The sequence below is a fragment of the Monodelphis domestica genome, chromosome 8, assembly GCF_027887165.1.
Source record: "Monodelphis domestica isolate mMonDom1 chromosome 8, mMonDom1.pri, whole genome shotgun sequence".
NCBI lineage: Eukaryota > Metazoa > Chordata > Mammalia > Didelphimorphia > Didelphidae > Monodelphis > Monodelphis domestica.
The window spans coordinates 78,266,919-78,276,589 of record NC_077234.1 but is presented as its reverse complement, the minus strand read 5'-3'; the positions used below and the strand labels follow the sequence as shown (position 1 = coordinate 78,276,589).

The window sequence follows — 9,671 nt, the reverse complement described above, 5'->3', positions numbered from 1 at the left end:
TATTATTGATGAGAAATAGGGTAAATAAAATGGGGGGCACAGGTTCAGAGTAGCCTTAAGTAAGGGTTCCAAAAGTCTTGGCGCAATTTAAAACTTTTAATAACAGAAAATTACAGGAGGATTTTTGTAGTACCCTGAATATCAAGAAGTTATGCTCACATAAGGTAATCTAGAACCAAACTGGGTAAGCATTGTGGAGAACATTTGCATAAAGATCAGTGGAAGGAAAAGCAGAAATATTGTACTAGGATTACATTACAGACCACCTGGTCAAAAGAAGAAATTCCGGAAACAAAATTAGGATGAAGATATAGTATTGATCAGTTATTTCAATTATCTCGATATTTGCTATAGTTCTCTCTGTACAATTCATTAGACTAGCTAATAAATTCCTCTTAAAAATCCTTTCCTTTTGTCTACTCAAAACAAAGATTTGTTTATATAGTAAGGGCTAGGCAAGTGGGGTTAAGTTACAAGCCCAAGGTCACATAGCTAGGAAATATCTGAAACCAGATTTGAACCCAGGATCTCCCATTTCCAGGATTCACTCTATCCACTGAGTCACATACCTGCCCCAGAAGCTAATCAACTCTTAACTTGCCTTAATGACTACCATTTTTAAAAAGATAAAAGAAGCAATGGGGAAATTACTAATCTGCACTTAATTCTAAGTAATAAGGAAAAACTGGTTGCTGAAGGGGAATTGATGGGGACCTTGGAGGAAAGTAGTGATTTCCCAATCAATCAATAAAAATTTACTTTAGAATGAAAAGGAAAGACATAGACAAATATACATATCTCGATTTTGGGTGAATATATTTCAAAGGACTGAGAAAAAGGATAATCAGGATTCCATGAGCTAAAAATTCTACAGAAGAACTTGGCCTAAAAGATTTGGGGAGTGCAAAAGAATGATTTCTAAAGACAAAGTTCAGGTATCAGAGGAAGTAAACAAAACTTGGAATGGTCCTATGAGAATAATGTCAGGAGAATGAAATAAAAATGACAATAAATACTAAGAATAAAATGAGACTTTTTTTTTTTTAAAGGTAGGCTGGAAAACAAATGCATCAAGGAAGAGGCAGTCTCATTCCTTAAAGAAGGTAAAATGGTGATAATGGACAACAAGAGGAAGGCAAACCTATTTGTCTTATTTTCTTCCTGTTTTCTTTGTCAAAGAGAGTGATTTTTTAGCTAGAAGAAAAATTATTGATAATTCAGAATAAGCCAAGAGGTAGTATGAGACTACCTTGCTATTCTTAATGAATTCTATTTTTCAAGCTAAGGCCAACTATATTCCAGGTTACTAAAAGAAAATAGTAGGTGTGATTGCTGAAATATCATAGGTAGTCTTTAATAATTATAATAATAGCCTTTAAAGTAGAATTTACTGTACCAGACACTGTGCTAAGCATTCTATATTTTATTTCATTTGATACAACAACCCTCCAAGGTAGATATGCTTATGATCCCCATTTAATAGTTGAGAAAACTGAGGCAAACAGGGGTTAAATGATTGGCTAGAATCACACAGTGTCTGAGACCAGGATTAAACTCAGGTTTTCCTTGCACCAGGATCAGTACTCTATATACTGTGCTCCCTAGATCTTAGGCTGGGAAAGAGCAAATATTCCATTTTTTTAAAGCAGAGGAAGAGAAGAGAGTCTATACATTTTACATTGGTGAGTTTTAACTTGGGTCCCTGGAAAAATTTTGAGTATGTTAATAAAAGGATACTTTGTGAGCATATAGAAAAAGCCATAGTAATCACAAAAAGCTAAACTAGCTTTATCAAAAACAGGTTATACCAGATTAGCCTCATTTTCCTTCTTGACAGGGTTATTATACTGGTATATTTGGGAAGGTAAAAATCATAGTTTACAGACTTTTAAGTGAGACATTTGTCAAAGTCCATTAAGTAAACCTTGTGGACAAAATAGAGCCATATGGGCTGGACAATAGAACAATGAGATGGATTTGGAACTTGGTGAATGAATAGACTCAAGAAGTAAATATAAACTGATAAATGCCATTGTGGATCAAAGTCTCCATTAAAGTAATCTAGATATCTGTGCCTTGCCCTCCACTGTTTAGGGTATTTTATTCATATACATGTGCCGTTTAATACTTTTGATGTTTCCAATTGATACTGTTAACATTTGTCAAAGTGTTGGCAAATGATGGCAAAGGCGATATGCTGATCAGATTTTCAGTGGCACAAAACTGAAAGGTAAAGCCCAATGCTATTAGATTACAGAGTTGCAATTCAAAAAGATAGTATAGGATAAATATTCTGGAACTAAAGTCTAAATTGAATTGAGATCAACATAAAGTCCTCCATTTGGTTTTTCAGATTCAATTTCATAAGTGCAATATGTAGGGCAAGATGGTGCATATCATTAGATAATGATAGCAAATGGACCCAGATTTTAGCTCAATCTGAGTTAACAATGAAACATGGCAGCCAAAAAAGTGAATATGGTTTGGGGCTACAGAAGGAGAGGCATAATCTTCAGAACATGAAAGGAAACACTCCTACTTCACTCTAATTAATACATGTCACATTTTTATATTTTGGGGTTCCACATTTTAGAAAAGATATAAGAAAGGACAAGTAGGAGGACATTCAGAAGAGGGAAATGAGAAAAACCTATGGTTCTGAGGCTGCCATACAAGTTCAAGAAACTGGCAATGTACAGCCCGAGGAACAGATGTCTTAAGGGAGACATGATAGCTTCCTTCAAGTCTCTGAGCTTATCTGATGGACTGAAATTGTGCTGATGACTGCAAGGGCTAACACTAGGAGCAATGGGTGGCTATTTCTGAACAGTTGAATTTGGCTTGATACAGAGAAAAATCTAAGCTTTTAGAAGGAGAGCTATCCAAGGATGTAAGGGCTACTTCAATAGGTAGGAGATAACCTCTCTTCAGAGGTTATCAAGTAAAAGGCTACTTCAGGAGGTAAGAGATAACCTCTGATGAGAGGTTATCAAGTAAAAACTGGTTGACCACTTTTCCTGGATGATGTAAAGGGTATTTTATTCATGTATAGGTTGAACAAGAGTACCTCTTACATCCTTTTCTACCTCTGAGCTTCGGTGATGTAAAATCACCCTGGCAAAAGTGACACATTAGTTTTAACTATTACTAAGCACTATGTAACTGGTGTAAAATCCTTTCTTCATAGCAGATACTGATGTGAAGGAAAAAAAAAAGACAGGATAAAAGGGAACCTACATAGACAGGGACAAGGATTCATGAAGGGAAATTGAGGAACACTAAAGGCAGTTTTTGACAACTTAGATCATAGATTGCTAAATCTGAAACAGAACAGAACATAGAGATTATCTAGTCTCAATTCTTCATTTTAAGTGTGAGTAGGATTTCACTCAAATACGGGCATTTTGCATATTGCTATATATATAGAAAAAGTCTTGAAGGAGAGCTCAATGTGACATTGGCTACTTCCCTCAAAACAGGACTTGCTACCACCACATGGGGAGAGAGACATATGGAAAGGTTCTGGAAACTACAGACATGTCAGGAAAACAAGGTCTTCAATATGTGCCTGATTTTTAGCTTGCCTCTCTAGAAACTTCATAGATTTCCCTTTTTCTCATGGTTTCAGCTGAAATCTCATCTTGTTCTCAGGGAAGAACTTGTTCATTCTGGTGTATTTTTTTGTATTTGTATATATTCTAATCCAGAGAACTCCAGTTTCTTATGAGTTTGCTCACTAATTGCTATAATTTGATGATTTTTCATCTAAATAACATCGAGTGAGGAGTCAAGGAGACTGAAGGCTAGCAACCAGGGAAACAATTTGATTCTGAGCCAGATCCACATTTCTAGACTAGCCACACTTTCAAGTTGCAGATAGCTAGAATTTAAACTAATTCTCATCTTAGAGAAAGATGAAGAAAGGAACAAATGCCAAGGGACAGACCTTCCTCCCTTGGAGAGAGGTAAAGCAGATTTCAGAGATCCATGCCACCTACAAGACACATTTAGACACTTCTTGTGGACAAGAGTCTTACTCAGGCACACACCCTTTCCAGAAACATGGCAATCAATACTGAAGTTCGGAGAAAATCAAGTGATCTGCTCATGATTATCATAATATCTAAGACTAACTTAGAATCTATACTGTTTAAAACATGAGTTCCTAATGGTTTTAATGACGTGGACACTACAAGAACAGTATTTAAGCCTATGATTCCTCAGAACAGTGTTTTTAAATATTAAAAAAAACCAAATACCAAGGAGACAAGTTATATCATAGTTATTAAAATTCTTTTTTAAAAGTTTATAGATTCCAGGTTAAGAATCACTACATAAAGGAATAATATATAAGGACTGTTTTCTGTAGCTGCTAGCTTTATCTGTTCAGTTTAAGTTAAAATTTTATTTTAAGCCAGATATTTAAAGACAAAACAAAACAGAAAAAGGATACCAGATTGTGATATATTGCTGAGAGGAAGAAGAACAAGGGTCACCAGGTCTTTCAGCTTTTCCCAGCCCAGCTCTTGTGATTTGTATAGAACAGAAGATATGATGTAAAAAAGTAGGAAACAGTTTCATCACTGGCTTCTTTTCCATGAGAATGTAGAAATATCAAACGCTGAGCTTACTTGCCACAGTTCTGAAAGTAGGAGGAATGTGGTAAGAACAAAGAATACTAGATGAACTGAAGAAATCAGAAGAGACAGTAGAATAGAGTTCAAAAAGCCAATGTAATCTTAGAGTAGGCAGGCTACCTACTCCTTAACAGGAGGACTATGATCTTAGCGTAGGCACGTTACCCACTGGTAACAGAGCTGGCCCAACAAAAGGTAGTTCACAGACATTGACAGAAAGAACCATAGCTTTTACCTGTTAGGGCAAGGATTCCTCATCCTAATTATAGCTGAGACCAATCAGGGGCTGAAGACCAATAGGACTCCCCTACTAGAGAAATGCTTCCTAACCATATTACCCCCAGTAAGGGGAGCTGACTTGCAAAAAACTAATCAACCAGGATCTTACCAGGAGAGAGTGAACAGAGTATTCAGTCACTGAAGCTGTAATCACCCCTGGATAACTGGAGGGAAGAAATGATGCCCAGAAGAGAGCAGCAGAAATGCGATACCTAGAAGGGAACACATCCAGCAGTGGATAGTATAATAATATCATCAGAAGACATCAATAATCTTGCAGCATTGCCCCTGTTCCTATATACCCTGACTATAGCTGATTTCTTTATGTATCTCTTTTTTTTAGAATTAATTTAGTCAATTTAGAACATTATTCTTTGGTTACAATCATCACATTATTTCCCTCCCTCCCCTCCACCCACCCATTTCATTTCATTTCATTGGGTATTACTTGTGTCCTTGATCAGAACCCATTTCCATGTTGTTGGTGTTTGCATTAGGATGTTCATTTAGAGTCTACATTCCCAACCATATTCCCTCTTTATGTATATCTTTCATGCAGGTGCCTTAGTCACATGTTTTCCATAGGTATATGTTCCCAGATCCTAGATTAAAGAGGATAGTCTGGAGGGTATCTAGTAGGGTCTTCAGACTGCAAGCCAAGTCTAGAGATTGGAGATCTGGGGTTCAAATTTGACCTTAGACATTGCCTAGCTGTATGATCCTAGAAAAGTCACTTAACCCCATTGCCTATCCCTTACCATTCTTCTTCCTTGCAAACAATACACAGTATTGATTCTAAGAAAGAAAATGGAGGTTTAAGAAGAAAAAAAGAGAATAGTGTTGTAACATTTATTTATACATTCCTTCATTGTCATTGTTTTAAATTCAGTGGTTCCTCCTACTGACCAGAAAAAGTAGATGTTATCAGTGGGAGCTCATGAGAGATGCTTTAGAAAGCATTGTGTGATGCAGGAGGTATCTAGAATCAGGGGGAGCCTCCTATGCCTGTGGGGGAAGGGGGCACAGTGGTTGCTGAAATAAGTATCTCGAGAATAATTTAGAGTCACAATTACTATGAAAATGCTATGGAAACTGAAATGGTAAAATTCCTTATTTAAGAATATATTTATAATACAATTGATATATATTAATAATTACAAAAGAAATCTAGAAATTAGATCTCTTACAGAAAATAAAAGAAAGTCCTAAATTAAGACTTGTTCCCTGGAATTGTATAGCAAAGTATAGATAAAACTATGAGTTTTTGTTGTACAGATGTGTAAGAAAGACACAATAGAATGGCTAGTTATATATATTTTAATCCTGTCTGCTTTATCAATACTCATATTCAAATGGTCTAGTATTATTCCTAATTATTTTATATCTATATCTTCTATGGGCAGTTAGGTGGTACAATGGAGAACATAAAGATGGAATCAGGAAGACTCATCTTCCTAAGATCAAATCTGGCCTCAGACATTTTCCTAGCTGTATGACCTTGGGCAAGTCACTTAATCCCATTTGTCTGACTTCCCCCTCTGGAGCTGAAGAAGGAAATAGCAAATCTCTCCAATATCTTTGCCAAGAAAACCTCAAATGGGATCATGAAGAATTGGATAGGACTGAACTGAAATAAATATTTTCTAACCATCTGAAGAATTTATAAGAGAATTTGGATGAGTTAGAAAGAATGGGTTTGCATAGAGAAGGTACAATCAACATTATTGAACGGAGTACTTACAAGAATAGGAACAAAAGATCCATAAAAATATCAAAGAATTTTCCATTATTGCAATTTAATGCTGAATAGATTTTATTTCTATTGTAAATATCTCCTACCGGCAAAAATCTAGGGGGGACAAAAAAGGTACTTAAAAGCAAAATGGCTTCTCTGTTGTTCTGTGCTATAGTAACCTGTTAATAATTAAGAAATTGTGATGTACTCAGGAAAAAAATAACTCATACTTCAAAGACAGAAAAGAAGTTGGAAAACCTGTATACACCTAAAGTATCAATTTGTATCTAAATTAGATTTTTCAGCAAATGGAGGACATCTCGTATTTTGTTGGCAAAATATATGTGTGATATTGCTCTGGGAGAATAGATGTACTTAATATTCTCATCTGAACAAATTATCTTGACTTTTCTAAAACATCAGTGCTATAGTATGAGATATTCTTAAATGATGAAAATATAAACATAACCACGCCTACATACATAGAATTTTAGAACTAGATGGACCTCCAAGATGATTTAGTATAAGCCATTACTTTAACAGATTAAAAAACACACAACTAAAACCCACAGAAATAAAGGAACAAGCACAAGATCATACACCTTGCCATGAAAGAGCCCTGAGAGGGTTAAGAGGTCTTTCCCAGTTTCCCCCTTTCCTATTATAGTTAGTGCCTTTCTTTGATACTACCTTCCATTTACATTGTATATAACTTATATGCACCATGTTTTGGGGTTTTTTTTGCTTCTTGACTTCTCCATTAAAAATTGAATTATTTGAAATCAGGGCACATGTTTTTGCCTTACTTTGAATACTGTATTATACTTTTCACAATGTTTAGCTCTCAGTAAGCCCTTAATAAATCCATATGGACTAATTGGCCCAAGATTTTTATTTTTCCAATTCTCTTTCTTCAGTTTAGCAAAGTAGATTTAATCCAGAAATCCATTCTTTGATTCACCCTAAAATGAGGGGGAAATGTTAGAATATACTCTCATTTAAAACTGATGACAAGAAAAGCATATCTTATGTATTTTTTCCATAAGATGATACTGACTCTCTCTCTAAACAACAGAGGCAAAATATTGCATGTTCTTCCCCCACCCCTTTCCATTTTTTAGGAAGGTGACATCTCTTCTTAATCTTTTCTTTATAAGAAGTAGGGACTAAGCTAATCTAACTAGGAGGTATAACATCAGCAAACAGCCAAGGCTTTGCTGAGTACTCACATGCCTTGCCATTATAAATATGATTTGAAATTGTAATTTCATTTTGCCATCAAGGTGAAAGGAGATGTTAACATGAAAGAGTTATTCACTTAGTATGAGAAAGTAAGAGAAAATTTGAACATAACAAATCTATTCTGTTTTCAGTATGGAAAACTTATTTAGGGGCCCAGTTTTGCCAACCTAATATTTAATCTTTCCCTCAAGGTGAACCAAGCTATTAAAAATGCCTTACTTTCTGTCTTGGGATCAATACTAAACATCAGTTCCAAGGCAGAAGAGTAGTAAGGACTGGGTACTTATTACATAGCTAGGGTTACATAGGGTTACATAGCTAGGAAGTGGCTGATGTCATAGTTGAACCCAGGACTTCCCATCTCCAGCCCCAGATCTCTATCCACTGAACCACTTAGCTGTCCCTAAACTATTTTTTAATAAAAGGAACATAAGTATAAGTGATGGCAATAACCATCTGCATAGCCTTGGACAAGTTACCTAAATTTGGGGGCATTGACCATGATTCCAAGGATGAATTCATTGCTTCCAATTCAGATTAGGGAAGGCTTCACAAAGGAAGTAACATTACAGTTGAGCTGTGAAAGCATAGTAGCAAATAATTGAGCAAAGATCAAAGAAAGGGCATTCCCGATGGAAGGAAGAATACACACAAAGGCAAAGAAGAACACGATTTAATAGAAAGCAACCCTCTCCTTTTCAGAACTTTCTTATTACTCTCAGGAGTACCTGAATCCTCACAGACATATCTAAACCCATAATTTCAGGGCCATCATTGACTCATCCCTCAAACTCACCCCATGTAACCAGTGCATTGTCAAAGGATATTGTTGTTACCTTCATAGCATCTCTCCACATCTCCTTTTCTTTCAAGTCACACGCCACCATTTTGTAGGCTCTAATCACCTCATTCCAGGGTTATTGCATTTACCTAATAGTTTCTCTATCTCTCCCCGCCCCTCCAATCCATTCTTTGCTCACCTGTGTAGGTGATCCTCTTTAATCAAAGCTCTGACCATATGATTACCTTCTACTCAATTAACTCCAGTATCTCACTATTACTTCCAGGATCAAATAGAAAAATCTGTTTGATTTTTAAAGCCTTTCACAACCTGGTCCATTACTATCTTCCCAGGCTTTTTACACTTCACTCCACATATTCTAGAATCCAATGACACTGGCTCTCTTGCATTTCCTCCAATATAAAACTCCATTTCCCATATACCATGCCTTTTCCCTGGCTGTTGTTCACTATTTCTGCAACATGCTGCATTCAATTCTGTACTATGACTTCCCTGGCTTCTTTCAATACTCAACTCAAATTCCACCTACTGCAAGAGATCTTTCCTGGCTTCCCTCCTCCACCATTGCATGCCTAGTGCCTTTCCCCTGAGATTAGCTCTTACCTCCCCATCTGTATTTTGTATACATAATTGTTTGTGTGTTGTCTTCCTCATTAAAATGTGAACATTGGGAGCAGCTGGGTAGCTCAGTATATTGGGAGCAAGCCCTTGAAATGAGAGGTCCTGGGTTCAAATCTGACCCCAGACACTTCCCAGCTGTGTGACCCTGGGCAAGTAGCTTAATCCCCATTGTCTAGCCTTTACCACTCTTCTGTCTTGGAACCAATAAATGGTTTTGATTTTAAGGCAGAAGGTAAGGGTTTTAAAAATAAAATAAAATGTGAACATCTTGAAGTTAAGAACCATGTTTCTGCTTTTCTTTGAATAAACAGCATTCCTCCCTCAAACTCACCCCACATACTCATTGTTCTCAAGG

The 9,671-nt window shown here is 36.3% G+C and overlaps 1 long non-coding RNA gene across 1 annotated transcript; it reads right to left on the bottom strand.

Moving 5' to 3' along the window:
* Positions 1 to 4,320: 4,320 nt before the first annotated feature.
* Positions 4,321 to 8,816, bottom strand: LOC103098485 (uncharacterized). The gene is made up of 3 exons (XR_471740.3): positions 8,730 to 8,816; positions 5,026 to 5,128; positions 4,321 to 4,642 (listed from the first exon to the last, which is right to left on the bottom strand). It is a non-coding gene; the product is annotated as an uncharacterized LOC103098485 (long non-coding RNA).
* Between the last annotated feature and the right edge of the window lie 855 nt (positions 8,817 to 9,671).